General features: G+C 47.4%; 1 protein-coding gene across 10 annotated transcripts in view; it reads left to right on the top strand.

The window, feature by feature from the left end:
- The first annotated feature begins 5,541 nt into the window (after positions 1 to 5,541).
- PTK2 (protein tyrosine kinase 2) overlaps positions 5,542 to 18,187 on the top strand; it is a 262,938-nt gene continuing 250,292 nt past the window's right edge. For 7 of the 10 annotated variants that reach the window (XM_048212414.2, XM_057308018.1, XM_057308017.1 and 4 more), the window contains exon 1: positions 5,542 to 5,687. The gene's annotated coding sequence lies outside the window, so the exon portion shown is untranslated. The remainder of the gene's footprint in view (positions 5,688 to 18,187) is intronic. The other 3 variants (XM_057308020.1, XM_057308021.1, XM_057308019.1) reach the window with 1 other exon arrangement.

Raw genomic sequence — 18,187 nt, 5'->3', positions numbered from 1 at the left:
GAGGTACCTTCTGGGAGAGAGCCCACCGCCTGGGAAGGACGGCACCATGGGCACCTAGGCTCAACACCGTGCACCCTGAAGCCATGAAATGTGGGGCCAGGGCACGCTCTGAAGGAAGAGCGGGTGCTCTGGGACCAGAGGAAGGGGGGGGACCTCTGGCATTTCAGCTGCCCACCACCCCTTCCCTTCCTCCCGGCACACGCTCTCTCTGGTTTGGTTTGGTTTGGTTTGGTTTGGTTTGGTTTGGGTGAGGCTAAGTCTACCTCCTGCTCCATGGCCCAACAAAGCCAGGTGACTTTGTGGACACTTGGAAAATGGGCAAATTCTCCCCAGAGGCTGCTGAGGGCACGGGATGGGGCCACTTTGCCATCACAAGCGGGAAACTGTGAGACTGGACCCTAGAGCTTCAGGTGGGGGAGCGAGCAGCCTGGAGAGATGGGCCTTAGCCAGCCTGACCCGAAGTTCGATGAGTGAGTAGTGAGTCTAGTCCTTTTTTTTTTTTTTAAAGCTTTTATTTGTTTATTTGAGATAGAAAGAGAGAGAGAATGGGGAGAGGAAAGTGGAAGCTGGGAGAGAAAAAACAAAGCTGAGAAGATGGGAGAAGTGGGAAATCTCCAAGGGCAGTCTGCTCACCTTGCAGACACCGGAAAGCGGGCAGCCTTCTGTGCTGAGCACGACACAAAATCTGCAGAGAGAACACTGCTTTCGTGGGGATTTAATACTGATAATGACTTTTGTCCAGCCCACGATAGAAACAGGTCCAGGGGAGCCCCTGCAACTGCATTGTCTTTGCTAAACCAGGATGCACTGCCTGTTCACCCTGGAGAGAAGGTGAGGGAGCCTCCTCTGGACTCAGAACTGGTCCTCCCCTCCCCCGCCCTGCCTTGGGAGGCTGAGGAGCTCAGTAACTGAGAGCACAACTTTGGAGCCACACAAGCTGGGTATGAATCCTTTCTCTGCCACTTACTTACTGGGTAGGCTTGAGCTGGGTAGTCATCACCTTCTGGCCTCAGTTTACCCATCTGGAAAATGCATTTAATAGCACTTATCTGAAGAGTTGTGACAATGAAATGAGAGAACCAATGGTTTGGGGCAGAATTTCCCAGAAAATGTAGATCTTTTCTTCTCTAGAGGCTGGTGCAGGTATGTGGGTGCTCTGGGTGGAGGCTAACTTGAGCCCTAGCTGCAAGTTTTCCAGGCCAAATGGGCATTTCCGGTTAGGAAGATGGGAGGTTGTCCCTGTCCGGGACCTGCTGAGTGCTGTACAGGGAAAGGGTTTCCCCTCTGTGTGTTGGGGGAGTGGGGTTGTGAGTAATGGGAAGTGGGTGTGTGGCCCAGACCTGAGAGCAGTATCCCTGGAGAGCCCCACGGGTGAGGTCCTGGGGTCACTGCTATAGGCGGCTCAGCCCCTAGGGCTGAGCCTCTGGACAGGGCCTGGAAGAGGTCCAGCTAGTGTGCCCTGTATCCCAGGGACCTGGAACGCCATGGCGGGGCAAGGAGTGGGGAGATCTGTGTGAGCAGGTGAGCAGGAGTGGCTGGGGCACCCCTAGCTCCAGCTGAGGATGAAACCACACCTGGGGCAAATCGTTCACATGTCCCCTCAAAAGAGCTGCGTCCACTGCAGGCACTACTGGGGGCAAGACCCTTCCCCCCACCCAGAGGAGTTAATAGTCCCACATTCCAACATCCCTACATTAAATTCCCGTGGGAAGTGAAATTTCAAACATATTGTAAAACTTCCATCAACAGCCTAGTTCTGAAAGTCCAGAATGTTCCCTCCTGGGCAAGGTGCACATGGTGGTTGTGGCCCATCTTGCCTTTACGCTGGCCAGATGTTGAAGGAGGGAATCTGGCTTCCAGTCCCTCAAATTGTCCCTCCTTTGTTATGCTTCCCCTTTAAGCATCTTCCCTAGGGGTGCCCCCTGGCCCCTTCCCTTCTGCTCTTGCAGCCTCCCCCCTCCCCACTTCACTGATGAGGAAGTTTAGACTCAGAGAGGTAGAGCAGTCCGCTCAGGGCCACTGGGCTGTCACATGGGGGAGCTGGGGTTTGAACCAGATTGGTCGGACTCCTCTCTCTGTTCTTCTGCAGGGTGTCCCTCTTCCCCGACCAGTCTCCTGGTTCTGACCACCTGAGGGCCAGCATCCCCGGAGGGCAGGTGGCACACCCGTATCCCCCAGTGGCCCATCGTACTGGATCTACGAGTGCCCCGGGCACCAGTTTCCTGGATCCCACTTTTTCTCATGCCAGTTTCTCTGTGTGGATCTGCAGGCTGGTCAGCGCCTTGATGTGGGCAATAATGTGTGCTTCAGTGTGTCCTTGGTGACACCAGCTTCTTACCACGCACCCTCTTTACTGTGTACCCACCCCAGTCTTAAAGTGTGTTTCTGTTTCCACTATGAGTAAGTCCCTCCTAGGGACAAGCCCTCATCAGACTAGGGAGGTGGGAGGGTGCTTTTCAAGGAGGAAGTGCTCCCAGGGTCCGTGCAGCTGCTTTGCCAATACACAGGAAGCCCTTCCTGAATGCTTCCCACATAAGGTCAGCGCTCAGCCTGTGTGGCGCAGTGCAGGAAGGGGAGAAGCCGCATGGTCTTGTGTATTTTGTTTTTTGTGTGGGGTCTGAGTGTAGCAGAGGCTGCATAGGGAGAGGGAGGAGTGCATGCTTTGCAGTGGGACAGACTGCAGCTTTGAGCTCCAGCCCTGCCACCTGTCCCATCGCTTGCGTTTTTCCTTTGTCACGGTTTTCACAACAATAGAATGAAGATGATGTTAACATGCCCGTGCTGCAGGGCTGCTATGAGGTTTGGAGACTGTGGACACAGCATCTGACCCACAGAGCTGAGGAAAATCAGCTTTTGTTAACACTACACTCTGGGCGGTCCTTTGAATGATCGCCCCTCCATGATCAAGATGAACAGTAACCTGTACAGGAATGCTATTGCTAACCCATGATACTTATGGAGGGTATATTGTGCCAAGCACTCTGCCGAGTGTTTGACAAGAACAGTTCATTTCCTCCCCACAACAACCTAAGGTTATGGAGCTTCTCTGTAACCTCTATTAACAGATGAGCAAGGACGTTATACCACCTGCTCAGTGTCTGACCCTGGGGAACAGTTGAACTGGAGCCTGGGTCTGCTTCACTGTTCATGGACTCCTGAACCTGAGCTCTTAGGCACCACAAAGTATGCTCAGGGGATGAGGAGGGTCTCGGCTGCACAACCTGCTGCTCATCTCCTCTGTCTACCTTTCGTCCTCTTTGTATCTGTTTGCATCACTTTTTGTCTTGCCCTTTCCTGATTTTCTGCTTTTATTAGGCAGAAGAATAATCAAAGCCACGCTCCAGAACATCAGTTTTGAATGCATCATGATAAGGTTGAGGTAATCAAATGTGTCAGTTATCCATGGCTGTGTCACCACGCTAACATCTAGGGCTTAAAACCACAAGTATTTTATTTGCTCGTGATTCTCTGGTTGGCTGGTTGGGGCTGAGTGCATCTCCACAGTTGTGCTGGTCTGCGTGGGTCTCTGGTGGCCGCAGCTGGCTGACTACTTGGCCAGGGCTGGGTGGTCAAGCACAGCCTCACCCACGTGTCTGGCAGGTGGCAGCTTGTCAGCCAGGGAGGATCTGCGCTCTTCTACGCGGCCTCCTCACCAGACCTGCTTGGACTTGTTTCGAATCAGGTGACAAGAAAGCCAGACCACCTCCTGCAGCTTCGGCTCAAAAGTCACACCACATCCCCCGTGACACATTTTCCTGGTCAAAGCAAGTTACAAGAGCCATCCGCATTCAAGGGGTGAATGACTGGATTCAATCTCTCGTGGGGAGCAGCGTCAACAAGTTGGTGGCCATGTTTAGTCTACCAAAGCGCCCCCACCGCCCTGCAAAGATCTCCTCACTATAATCCCCTTTGTCCCTCCACTCCCTTCCCTGACTCCCCCTTCCTTCTTATACTTTAAATAACAGTTTCTTACTTCCCATCACCCAAAGCTGTACTCAGTTACTCCACAATATCTCATTATGTGCCAGGGACCCAGAAGTGAACAAAGTCCCTGCTTGAATGAATCTAACGTTCTGGGAGAGGGACACACAACCAAGAAATAAACAAGTACACAGTGTAGGGCTGTGGAGGACAATAGCTGCTTTGCAGAACAACAGAGCAGAGTCAGGGGTGGGGGTGGGGGTTCCTATTATACACAGAGTGGTCAGTTGGCATCTGATGAGGTGACACATAAGCCTCAAAGACATGAGGGAGTGACACACTCCAGAGGGAGGAGAGTTCCAGGTGGAGCAAACTCTGGGGACCAAGGCCCTGGGCTCACATTCAGAGACACACTTCCTTGCAAACTTGGATGGAGTTAAAAAAATTCTACAAATAACCATAATACATTTCATTAAAAAACAACAAAAACATATATAGTAAAACTCTTGCTAAGCAAAACTTTTATTTTACCTGCTTCTGTTATAACTAGAGTCAAATGATAGCTTCTGAGAACAGAACGGTGGGTTACCTTTTCGGGCTTCAGGAGTTCACCTTTGAAAAGGAGTGTGGGCCTAACCTGCCTCCCGGCTTGTGGTGAGGATCAAAGTGACACCATAAAGATGAAAGTTGCCCTGCCTCTGGTTTCATTTCCTACCACAAGGTTGTCATTTTTTTTTTTTTTTAAAGAACACAAATCAGATATTACTTCCTGCTTGAAACCCTCCCCAGGCTCCCTGCGGCCTAAAGAACAAACGCCAGGCTCCTAAGGATGCCTGAAGAAACCCCTGGACGAGTGCAGATCCCCGGGGTCCTCCTCCTCTTTCTCCAGCCCCGAGACCAGCGCGCAGGCCCCACATCTGTCTACCTCCAGCCACCTCCCACAGCCTCTTTCAGGCCGACTTCCAGGATCCAATCTAAGTACAGCCCAGCATTAGCTGTGATGCCACTGAACACACCCCTGAGCCTCACTCTCCTGTGTGCAGAGGGGCCCGGGACACCTAACTCCTCGGGGTGGGCAGGAAGCCTGGCGAAGACACGCGCGAGGACTCGGGCCAGGCCCCGGCCCACTGCGGGGCGCGACCGCGCGGGTTCCAGCCCTGGGGCTGGGCTGCAGGGCGGCGGGCTAGGGAGGCCCTGCAAAGGGGCCGCGTCCGGGCTGTGGGGGGCAGGGCAGCGGGTGGGAGGGCTCCCCCGAGGTCGGTCCAACCCCGCCGGCCCAGAGTGCCGCCGGTGGGACCCCCGGGACCTCAGCTCGGCGGGCCGCCCGTCCCGGCCCCCGCCGAGGCTTCCCCGGACCCGGCCACCACATGCACTCTCACTCCACTGCTGTCCTGAATGCCCGGCGCGACTGTCCGGCGCGGTCTCGGGAGCGGAGCCCCGTGGCGTGCTGGGCATGCGCGAGCCGCCGGCGCATGCCCGGTCCTCCCGGGAGGCGGAAGCTCGGCGCGGGGACGCGGCCGGGCGCGCGCCGTGGCGGTGAAGCGCGCCTCAGCCGGTCGCCGCGCACGCGCGGCCCGCGCCGACGCAGCACGGCCCCGAGGGCGCAAGCCCGCCGCTGCCGCCGCCGCCGCCGCCACCGCCGCCGGCGCCGGGCCGGGACCGCTGTGCGCCCGCGGCGTGAGGCGTGGGAGGGAGCGCCGCCCGTCGGTTCGCGGCGCCGCCTCGCAGTAATCTGCCCTCGCCTCCCGGCGACCCGCGCGGTCCGAGTGAGTGCGGGGCCGGGGCGGGGGCCGGGACGCGGGCGGGCGGGCCGGCTCCTGGAGCTGGGGGTTGGCAGGGCCGCGGCCCGCGGGCGGAGGGCCGAGTGGGGCCAACCAGCCGGTCCGCGCGGCGGATGCGGCGGAGACGGACCCCTCCCGCGCGCGGCTCGGGAGGCCGAAGATGTGGGGAGGCCGGAGAAGTGGGGAGGACGAGGGAGGGGCCCGGGGAGGACGGCGCTGTGGGGAGGACCGGGGCGCGGGCGGGTCGGGAGATGTGGGGCGGACTGGGGGTCTCCGGGAGGACGAGGATGTGGGGAGGCCGGCGGGGGGACACGAGAGGCCAGGGAAGGGGGACGAGGGGGCGGGTTCTGGGAGAACGGCGATGGGTGGAGGACGGACTTGTGGGGAGGTCGGCGGGCTCCGGCAGGCCGGGGGACGAGGGGAGGCCGGGGGCTCGGGTAAACGGGGAGGTTTGGGGGACATGAGAAGGCCTGGGGGGGTTCGTGAAAGATGGGGAGGTTGGTGGATTCGGGGGTCTAGGAGAGACGGAGGGGCTCGAGGCCGGAGAGCACAGGGAGGCCGGGGGCTTGGGGAGGCCAGCCAGCCTCCTTGGGAGCCGGCCGATTGCCTCAAAAACAAAAGGGGGGAGAGAGGAAGGAGGAGGAAGAGGGAAATCCTTGGGGACCTGGAGGGGGGTAATAGCCCGGATCCGATATGGGGACTCACTGGCCCTCCGGCAGAGAAGGGCGGGCCTCGAACCCGGGTCTGGGCCGGCTCCTTCCCCGCAGCTGGCGCTCAATTTGCTGTGGCCCTGTGGTTTTCCGGGCGAAAGCCCCGCAGACCTCGTTGATTCATTGTGCCTCCAAGTTTACCCCTCTTCCCAACCCAGCCCCCAGCTCTGCTGCCGGCTTAGGTGGAAGAAGGACTCGCTGTTTCTTTCTCTCTCGTTTCCTTTCTTTTCTCAGGAGGAGGAGGAGGAGGAGGAGGAGGGTGTGTGTGTGTGTGTGTGTGTGTATGTGTGTGTGTGTGTGTGTGTGTGTGTGTTACTTATTTAGCTTAATGCACTAAGGGTAAAAAGAAATTTTTTTTTAGTCATTTCAACAGTGTCTCATTCTTGCATAGTTAGCCTGCAGCTGGGTTTTTGGCAGTGAGACTAAGATAATAGTAATATTGTAGTAATTATGGGAACTGGTTGAAATACGTTCAAGCTGAAGGCGGTGTAAGGATTTGGGGATCTGTACTTAAGACGACCAACGCTGGGATTCTTAGGTAGAATGTAAACATTTTCGTGGTTGGAAAAATAGGCCATTACTTTTTTGAAATGAAATACCAGAGCCTCACCCTTAATATTTTATTTGTAAAACTCATAATGGAAGCAGTCTTCTCTTGGAAATGTGTGAACTCTGGTCAGTTGTCTCATCTCTGAAAACCCGAAAGGTGGATGAAGTGATGGAAAGATACATTACAAATTAGCATTCACCTTATTTTTGTTGAGATCCAATGTAGGTAATTTTTTCATGCCATTGTACTTTGGAGATAATTTTTAACATCCTGCAATATTTAAACACATGAAACTTTTGAAGAAAGTTTGCGTTCCGGTGTCTTTATGAGTACGTTGTTTTCTCTTTGTGGCTGTCCTTGGAGGTGAAACACTGAATGAGCCTACCACTCGTGTCTTGAATACATTTGTGTGCTAAATGTTGTCGAAGCAGCAAGATCCATGTTACACGTTCTTTAAGTAATATCTTTCCGGTGATTATCATATACTCCGATTTAATAATGAAAACTGGGGAAAGATTGTTTAAAACCCGTTGCTGTCTTTTAAAGGGCCCCAATCAACCTAAGACTTGAGTATTTACACTGAATAAAAGGACCTACGCATTGTTCAGAGGTGATGATGCATCAAGAAGCAAGTCCTTGGATAAATAAAGACATTGAATCCAAAACTTAGTGTTTAAGGTTTGGGGCCAAGAGTCCTGGGGCAGAGCCCTACAGGAGAGAGGACTTCAGCCTCTTTTCAGGCTGGCGGTCCACTGAAGGTGAGTCGTGATTAGGAGTGAAGCTCCATGAGTGCGATGGGGTGGAAGTGTCCGGTGAAACCAGAAGTTAGGAGCCGCAGTGAGGATCATCAGAACATTTCTCACTAACATCGTTTCTCTAGCACTCCATGCCCATTGTTGGAAATGAGAGAACTTGACATCCCAATTCTTAAAATTGGGTTCTGCAGCGAGTCACATAGCTTTTCTCGCTAGGAAGTTTGAGAAATTGTCTAAATAACAATTGTATTGTTAAAGATATCCCCTTAAAAAAATGCTGATTAGTTCCCGCAGAAAAAATTATAGTGTCTTCTGTGTACTGTATATGTTCTATCGTGTAGTAAAGAGTCATTTTGAACATGACTCTTCTTTTTTGGATGTTAGTTTTGAGTTGGAGAAGTAGATCTAGGATCTACTTCTCTATCTCTAAAGATTTTCTGGAAACCTTTTTTCCTGTATTTTTAAGTGTCTTAATTTTGAGAAAATACTTGTCTCAGGGGTAACACAGCAAAAGATGAGATTCAAAGTCTTAATATGTAAATCTTTAACTTTTGGAAGTAAACATTTTCAGTTTAGACAGTTTTCAGCTAAAATCTTGTTTTAAATTTCAATATAATTAAAAGTTCTATGATTTTTATCATTTGTGAAATGAGGGGTTTTTTTTGGCTTGCAAACCAGTAAAGTTTAGTTTCTGTAGTAGTTTATTTTGCCTTAAAGCTCGAGCTTAAGAACTTTTTTCATTACTGTATCTCCTTACTAAAATCCCTTAAATAATTAGCAAAATATTGCTGTGGGGGTCTTTGGGAATTTTTACTGATTCCTATATAAATTATTTAAAATGCAAATTCTAAAAACTTGGGCAAAGTAAATGACCTTATTTGAGTGAATAGTAATAAATTCCAGGATGTTTGTGAGTGCAGTAAGCATTCAAATATGAAGTCGCATCTCTGTCCTTAGAAGGATCCTTGGTGGAAAAGGATGAGAGCAGTTCCAGCTCCTGTTTGGGTGTACTTGTGTTTCAGTGCCTCAGCCAGCTGCATTAAGTAGTTGTTTTTTTATGTCTCTTCTGAAAACCATGTTTCGTAGTGGATTATTTGAACCGTTGATGGCTTTTTCTCTCTGCTAACATTTGTGCAAGGTTTTTTTTTTTTTTTTTTTCCTTCATTTCATGACTACCAAAAGGCAACCTAGTGTAGGAGAAATGAAATTGCTGTCTACCACTTTCTGGCATTAGTTTCTAGGAATGGCGCCAAATCTTACCATTCAGAACTACGTAAATGTGTTTCTGATTATAAAGTACCAGAAGAACCCCCTCTCTTCCTGTCTATAACAATTGTATTGTTTTTTTTTTTGCTAGGCTCTATCATGGAAATAAAATTCAGATAGGTATATGTAATTCAACTCTCAGGATAGGTGAGATTTTTAGCAAATGCTGTTAATTATGGTCTGATTTGCATAAACACTAATGAAATGGTTTTTAGAGGAAAGTATGAAATAGATGTTTTTGGCTGGGTGGCACTATTGCCACTTTTTAGCAGATGAAAGCCTCCGAGAAGGAAACAAGTAGCATCATCACAGAGTTTACTTATTTGTCAGGACATGAAGGTCTTTCCTTGCAAGCTTTGTATTGAACGAAACGAATTCTGCCTAGATCTTATTGATATACATTGGCATTTACTGTAAACTCATTTTTCAGAACAAGAAAAATAACCAAAGTCATACATGTGAATGTTATCCACTGATAGGGGAGGAGATGTAATGTTACTGCTACGTGTGGGGTATTGTGTGTTGTTGGTAGGTGTCACTACCTTTTTACCGATGAATTAAATCTGGGAGATGACACGTGCCAGACCTGAGGTGATTGCTTTCATGCTTTTTCTCCTTTATTCCTCCTGAGAACCATTGATTGTGCTATTGCTATCCTCATTTTTGCAGAGGAGACACTGGAAGTTTGGAGTTCGAGGAGCTTGCCGTGGGCCTCTTGGCCCACAAGGGGTAGGTCCTTGTTGGCTGGGCCTGCTGAACTCTCTGTGCAGCTTCTAGGACCAGACAGGACTAGAGCAGCAGTAGTCTCACAGATCTGAACCCAGCCTTCCGAAGGGGGAGTGAGTAGCATGCAGGTGTAATTACCATGTCTGGGAGAGTTTAAATAATTATATTTTCTGTTTGAATCTGACACTTTCATATCATGAAGCTGTGATCTGGCCAACATGGTGTAGGTAAACATTTTAATGAACATACCAAAATTGTTTAATTATTTTAAGTTAATTTAAAATCAGTTAAATACAAATATATAATGCATAGTGCAGTGATTGACGCTTCTTATTTGTTAAAGGTTGTGCTTTAGTAACCTCTACATTGTTACAGAGTTTTTTCATTGGTGACTTTTTTTTTGGGGGGGGGTGTCAGTGTTTATGAATATAATTTCGTGGGAAGCAAGGTGTAATGTGAGGGAAAAGTAAATTGTAAATTTCTCATGCAGGTTTCATCCCCTTGTAGTAAATCCTAGAATTTATAATCTTTAACACATTGCTGCTCTATAAATGTTTCTGAAGTGAATGTGCTCATTCTCGCCGATTTAGAATTTTCCATCGTGCTTTTAAGACTTGACGTACTCTGTACTCCTTTATTTGGGGCCAGTGGACCAAAACCAAGGCTCAGAAGAACCTAAAAAGTTGTATCTATGGGCTGTCTGTGCCTAGGATCTCCTTTCTGTCTCCATATCCTATCTTAAAAGTCCTGCCATCTGGTGCTTTGGATTGTGCTGTGAATGGTAGGTTCTTGTTGGGTCTACTTGTGACCAAAGCACCATGTGTTTGTCTTTGATGGACTGAAGAAAGAGCTGACGTGGTTTTATACATTCCATATTTGTAGTGCATTGTGTGTCTTTTTATAGAATTTAAGCAACACGAGGGCAGAAACTTTGTTTTACACACTATGGCATCCCCAGTGTCTGACACAATATTTATTGAATGAAAGAACCCAGGCTCATTCGTTGTTGGAGAACTGTTCCTGCATCAGTCAGCAGTCCACTGTTTTTTGTTTGCCTTGGTAAAGAACCTTACTTACAAACCAGGTAGGACTTGATACCAGGGAGAACTTGGATTATCTGTTTCTATCTTTGTCTGCTTTATTTTAGATTACAAATATTATCAAACTTGAGCTGCGGGAAAAAGGCATTTCTCTGTCCCTTTATAGTTTTCAAATGTTTTTTTCTAGAAATTAATTTTGTAGGAATTGGTCATGTGTTCGTTAGGACTCATTCTATATTCTGAAGACATATCACCATTTGGAAGTTGGGATTTATAAAAGATCCTTGATGACTGGTCTAGAAGCTCTAATGTATCTTTTACTAATCATTTGGATTCATCATGTACTTTACAAGGGTTTTACATTATGCCCTGAAACCATTTTTAAAAATCCATCTTCCCAGGGGTGCCTGGGTGGCTCAGTTGTTAAGCGTCCACCTTCGGCTCGGGGCGTGATCCCAAGGTCCTGGGATCGAGCCCCACATCAGGCTCCCTGCTCCGCTGGCAGCCTGCTTCTTCCTCTCCCACTTCCCCTGCTTGTGTTACCTCTCTTGCTGGCTGTCTCTCTCTGTCAAATAAATAAATAAAATCTTAAAAAAAAATCCATCTTCCTAACACTGTAGTGCCAGTTCCACGACACACCAGCCTTCCGATGATCTGCTTAGAGAGTCTTTTACGTTGTTGTTCAGAGTAAACGTTTTGAACAACAGGTCACTTACCTTCACTCAGGCAAGAAAAGTCAGTATTTGGGTAAAAAAAAAGAGTTTGTTCTTCCTCAGCAAGTTCCCCTTGGTCTTGCTTATTGCGAAGGGAAACACGTGCAGGCGCACACCACAGTAAACCAGTAAACTGGTTGTTTGCAGTGGTTCTCAAAGTACAAATGCATCGCCATCGCTTGGCTGGGTTAGAAATGCGTGTGCTCGTGCCCCACCTCTGACCTCCTGAATCAGACTCTGGGGTTGGGGCCCGCAGTCTGTTTGAACATGCTGTCCAGGAGCTTTTGTTGCATGCTAATGTCTGTGAACCACTACTTCAGAGTGTTTTAAGAGAAATGCAAGTCGTAGCAGGCAAAAAATCAGTCGTTAATGGCAGAGGCATGTGTATGGCTTCTGACCACTTAATGCTAGTGAGATTGCCTTCACTTCAGGACTCTTTTTACGTATGTTTTTCAGGTTTTCTAGAGTCTTGGGAAGAACTCACAACTAATTTTGTTTAGGGATTTTGAATGTTTTATGCTGAGGTCATTAAATTCTTTCGAATCTTGGTTTGGATTTTAAATAAATGATTTTGCATTGAAATAGCAATTTGTATAGCCCGTGGACTTGTGGTTTTTGGCAAATAGCAGGAAAGTGTGTATATGTGGGTGCTCAAGGCACGTGTTCCCTGGTGGTTTTGTTTTGGTGTTGAGAGATTGGCTTGCTTCTACTAGAGTCAGGATGATTTCCAAGTCTTGGGGTGACTACTAAAACAGTATTGTGTGAATTGATTCTATGCCTAGCATTAAAGTCATATCTAAATTTAATTTGTGTTGTTTTGCCTTTGTCCTTTATTTTTTTCCTAAGATCAGAGCTAGATAAAAGTTAGTGTTCAAAGATGGAATTGGTGATATGCTTACTTTCTGCTATGTCTTATGCAGAGTTGGACCCACCTGTAGGCCAATAGAATATTGTGAGCTCAGGGACAGGGACTCTGTACTATCCTGGACGTATCTGTGGGTCCTTCACAGCTTCCTCCTCCTACTATAGTGGGTTGGCCCTCAGTCATTGGTTTAATGATTGAAGAAGAGTCTGTGCTCCTGCTGAGGGGGCCTTGTGATCTTGAAGTACATGGAAGTTGTTACTAAGGTAGAGAAGAAGAATCAGGGACAGATGGGTGGACTTAGGTTACCATAATGTCGACGCGAAGTACAAAGGATGTTTCCACGTACCTCTTCTGGCCCCCATCAGACTGAGTCAGTGGTGTAGCCCTGTGATGGAGAAAATAAAAGGAATGAGCTGGTGGGAAAAAGTGATCTGAAACAGTTTCTTTCTCCTTACATTGGTCAAGTGAAGTTAAAGTTCTAGTTTATAGTCAGCTATAGACTGTGACCCCACTAAATGTACATCAGAGCGCCTGGCCTGGAGCACTTCTCAGTGAGGGAGTCTCCTGTTGCTCCCCGCTGTGCTGGGAGGCTCCAGCCGCCCCCCAGTCTTCTCTCTAATGACTGCTTCAGCCCTGCTCTGGTCTTGTGTCAGTCGCCCCGCCCCGCCCCTTCTGGTGGTTTCTGCTGTGTTGCTGCCTTGTGGTTTTAAATAGCCTTTTCCTGGTTACAGTGAGGTTGCACATCTTTTTATACATTTACTGGCCATTCGGATTCACTGTTTTTCGAAGTGCCCATATTTTTCTATTAGGTTATTTTTAAATTGATTTGTAGACTATATATATATTCAGAACACACATTCTTTGTTGGTTATGTATTTTGCTGCTGTCTCTTCCCACTTTGTCATATGCAGTTTCACTGACTCAGTGGTTTTTTTTTTTTTTTATGAATAGAAGTTCTTAAGTTTAATTAGTGCCATTTGTCAGTCTTTTCTTTTGTAAGCTTTTTGTGTCTTTCCCTGCCCTGAGGTCATGAACTAGTTCCTCATTTATTCTCTAAATGCTTTTATACTTTTGCTTTTAACCTTTAACTTTATAATTCTCTCAGAATTGGTTTTGGTGCATAATCTGAAGAAGGAATCCAACTTCATTAACATGTGGATCCTAGTTGTCCCAACACCGTTCACTGAAAAGAGCATCTTTCCCCCAGAGCTCTGCAGTGCCCCTTTTCTTGGAAATGAAAGGTCCGTGTGTATGTGCATCTGTTTTGGACTTTCTTGAATTCCACTGGTACTGCCCAGTTTAAGTTGCTTCAATTATTTTAGTTTTATAACAGGTCTTATTGTGGAACTCTTCCCACTTGGTTCCTTTTTAAGCATACCTTGGCCATCCTTGACCCTTTGCAGATCTGTATCTGTTTTAGAATCCCTTGCTGACTTCCAAGGAATTTCTTCCTGCTGTTGCTTGGGATGACGTCGCACGTGATCAGTGTGTGGAGAGTCGTTTCTTGTTTTGAGTTATTACAAATAAAGCCTTTGAATAATTTCGCTCAAGTCTTCATGTGACCATCGGCTTTTGTTTTTCCTGGAAATGGTTGGGTCTAGCACTGTAATGGCTGCATCCTGTGGTAGGCCTATGTTGGCTTTTTGAGAAAGTGTCAAACTCTGTCCTGGAATGGCTGAACCATTTCACATTCCTCCCAGCCTTGTGTGAGAGTTCCAGTCACGCTGGATCGTTGGGGCAACATTTGGTATGGTTAGTCTTTTAGCTTTTCAGCCATTCCGATAGGTACGTAATGGTTTTTCTTTGTGGTTTTGCCACCTGTGTATCTTTTGGTGTTCAAATCTTTTACCTATTAAATTTTTTTTCTTATTGGTGGGTTCCTTATATATTCTGGATACAAGTCTTTGTCAGATGTGTGCTGTGCTTTCCTCTCATGCTATGGTTTGTTTTTGCATTCTCTCTCTCTTTTTTAAAGATTTTATTTATTTATTTGAGATAGAGAGAGAGCGCACGCGTGCGTGAGATGGGGGGAGGGGCAGAGGGAGAGGGAGCAGCAGACTCCCCCCTGAGCAGGGAGCCTGATGCCTTCGGCACTCAATTCCAGCACCCTGAGATCATGACCTGAGCCGAAGGCAGACACTTAACTGACTGAGTCCCCCAGGCACCCCTGGACTGTGCTTTTTTTGGTGTCGTAGTTAAGAAATGTTGCCTAATCCTAGGTCACAAAGGTTTTCTCCTTTATTTCCTTCCATCCCCCTCTAGAAAAGTTTCAGGTTTACATTTAGGTCTGTGATTCATTTTTATTTATGGTGTAGGTTATTATTTGTAGGATTCTTTTTTTTTTTTTTTAAAGATTTTATTTATTTATTTGACAGAGATAGAGACAGCCAGCAAGAGAGGGAACACAAGCAGGGGGAGTGGGAGAGGAAGAAGCAGGCTCATAGCAGAAGAGCCTGATGTGGGGCTCCATCCCAGAACGCTGGGATCACGCCCTGAGCCGAAGGCAGACGCTTAACCGCTGTGCCACCCAGGCGCCCCTATTTGTAGGATTCTTAACTTAATTCTGATTATTTGTAGGAGTCTGTTGAGGCATAGAATGAAGATATAGCTCCTTCCAGAGAACTTTTTTTTTTTTTTTTTTTTTTTTTTTTGCTTTAACCAGTTTAAAGCAGGTTTAAGGCTTGAGGTATTTTGGACCGCCCAATGCTGTGATTTTACTGGAGAGGTGATTCTGGTTTCTTTTATCTTGAGCTCTGTAGCCTTTCGGGTCCTGCTTATTGAGGTAGTGTTTTTGGTTAAACAACCTAAGGGACCCAGCTTTTGATTCTTACTCTTCTTTCCCTGCATGGTTGTAAAAATGAAAGTTGAAAATTTTCAGAATTGGCAAATGACTTCAGGGCAAAGGTGGTTTCTGTGCTTGTTCATCTCTTTGGGTTCCTGATTTCACTTTAATTTTGGCGTGTTCTTTCCTTATTGTCTTGTCAGTTTCTGGTTGATTTTAAGATTTTAAAGTATTCTGTCCATCTTTTTTAGTCTTTTTCAGGGGAATGATTGGGCCAGATAATATAGCCTGTAGTTAAGGATACAGGGAAAATTGTGTTTTATTTCACTGCAGTGTTTGGAGTCTAGACTTGGATCTGTGTCTCCTGTAGTCGTTGCTAGCCACATGTGGCTATTTAAATTAAAATTAAATAAAATGAAAAGTTCTGTTTGACAGTCACACTAGCCCCAGTTTGGGTGCTTAGTATGCAGGTGTGGCTAGTGGCTACCACCTCGGACAGTGCAGAGATGGGACATTTTCATCGTCATGGAGCGTTCTCTTAACACAGTGCTGGCCGGACTCTTGACTTTTTCCAAAGTCCGCCTAGAGCAGAAACAGCTAGACAGAGGATTGAGCCTCTTTGATAGGCTTATCATGGAGCCTGTCTCTAAGGTGGTGTGGGTTCTCAGACCGGTATAGGTGGGATCATGGGAGGCTGTGGTGCACTGAGTAGAAAACCACTAAGTACTGATATTTAATTTACAAATACCTGCCTAGTGCTTCCTTAGGGTGTCTGTTTCTTTTTTTTTTTTCTTAATTTACAAAAAGTAGCAGTAATTTGAAAATTATCAAAATTAAATAGCGAGTCAAAAATTAAATTTTACCCTTAGCTGAAGTCTCAGGTATTAGTAATCAAAGATGTCTAGGTATCGTAGTTTGTGTAGAGACGCAGGTCTTTTTAGTAGAAAGAGCATCTTAACTAGGAAACAGAAGGTTGAGGTACAAATACTGGTGCGTTGCCTTTAGTCACGTGACTTCCGATACTGTCTATATAAACTCTAGTATCTGTGATCTTTGAAGCTCTGCGCGCAGTTACTATGTGGGATGGTGTACACATGTCAAGTGCTAGGACAGTTGACCCCTGAACAGTGCGGGCCGCCGGACCCTTCCCCATAGTTGAGAATCGGCAGTTAACACATATTTTGTATGTGTATCATATACTGTATTATAAAAAGGTAAGTTAGAGAAAAGAGGATGTTGAGAAAATTATGAGAAACTACATTTACTATGCGGCATGTATAAAAAAAAATCTGTGTATACGTGGACCCAGTTGTTCAGGAGTCAACAGTATTAAATACCTGTCTTGTGCCTGGTGTAGTGTCAGCCCCCGGGGGCACAGACAGGAGGGGAGTGAGGCAGTCAGCGTGCAGTCTGATGCCTACAGTGATAGTACCAGAGCAGAGTGCTCAGAGGACCTGGAGGGCATGTCCCCAGTCACGGTCACACTCAGAGGTCAGCAAACTTTCTCTGTTAAAGGTCAGATAGTAAACATTTCAGGCTTTGTAGGCCAAAAAGGCCTGTCACATAGCTGCCTTTTTTTTTTTTTTTTTTTTTTTAACAACCTTTAAAAGGGTAAAAACCTTTATTAGCCCAGAACCTTATAGAAACTGGCTGTGGACCAGATGCCGTGACCTCTTCAGGTCTGGTTGTCTGCAGGGATCTGAAGAAAGTGAGTGGAAGGTGGGAAGCAGGCAGGGCCTCGTGGAGGACATGCCTGCTCTGAAGGTGCAGAGGCGGGAGAGGCTGGGGTCTGTGAGACTGGATGTTTTTACTAGTGTTTAGGAGTACAGAAAGGGTTGGGTCGAGAAGGAGGTAGGGTTGATACTATTGACAAGATCAGAGCAGCGTGTGGTTGATTCTGACGGGAGCAGATTCCTATGGCAAGCGGGTGGTTAACTAGTACAAGGGTCGGTCAAGGAGCTGTTGCAGTCATGCGCTTCAGAAGGGAGAGGAGCCAAGCCTTTGTCATTAAGGGAATGGCTGCCCGGCGTCTGTCGCCCAGCTAGTAAAGTGATGGGCAAAGTTCAGATGGTCCAATTTAACAGCCTGTGTTCTTTTAATTCTACAATTACGTTGTACACACAAGTGAAGAAGGCCTTAATTAAGGGCGTGACTGAGGAACTGGAGAGAGGGTGATTTGAAGCCTGTTTCTCAGCCAGTCTCCAGGCTCTGACCAGGGAAATGAAGAGCCAGGGCTGAGAGAGGGAGAGTCCAGAGCAATTCCAGGATGGCTCCCAGATTTCTCCCTTGGTGAAAAGTCCATGAAGATCTTTTTGGTTTTAAGTGCTTACTGATTAGACTGTTTGTTGCTTAAGGAGGAAATGCTCTCTCCTAGGTCCATGAACCCCAGAAACGGTACGCAGAATTGTGTGTATGCACATGAGCTGTTTTCCTGGGGTAGGATGCTTGGGCTTTCGTCCCATTATCAAAAGTGAGCCCAGCCCAAGGGGGGGGCACTCCTTGTTATTGGACTGTGGATGTCTGACACTCTGCCCGGGTGTGAGGCTGTCAGGGAAAGCTAAGCATCCAAATCACAGGACTGTTACTGTAAATGTCATACATCCCAGACCGCTACATAAAACACAGGCACATGAAGCTGTCACCTGAGCCCAACTGTACCAACCAAGGTCTACCAGCCAGCAGTGCAGATGTCTCCCCTGGCCTCCGAGAGACAAAACAAGGCCCAGTTTTTGTACATAGAAGGCCAGCCAGGAAAGTTTGGGACTCTCGTTGGCATGGATGTTTCAACATGCTGTTGTACATGAGATGAAGCTAAAGTTTATAAACTATTAGGAATATCTTAACAGTCCCATGGCTATGAGAGATGGACCAGTGTCACTTTTAGTTGGCTGTGTTAGTTCCAAAAAGGAGTGGTTTTTCTGTCCACTCAGAAGTGCGTTGATAGTTAATAGTTGTAAGACAGTACCTAACTCGTCCTGTTACAGTTAGCTCTTCCGTGAGCAGATGCAGGAGGAACTGGGCAGCTGGTGGTTTATGTTCGCACCAGGCAGATGAATGTGGTATCCTGGAGTCCAAACT

Source organism: Ursus arctos, unplaced genomic scaffold, assembly GCF_023065955.2.
Source record: "Ursus arctos isolate Adak ecotype North America unplaced genomic scaffold, UrsArc2.0 scaffold_6, whole genome shotgun sequence".
In the NCBI taxonomy this organism is placed as follows: domain Eukaryota; kingdom Metazoa; phylum Chordata; class Mammalia; order Carnivora; family Ursidae; genus Ursus; species Ursus arctos.
This window is presented reverse-complemented; position numbering and strand designations above follow the sequence as displayed.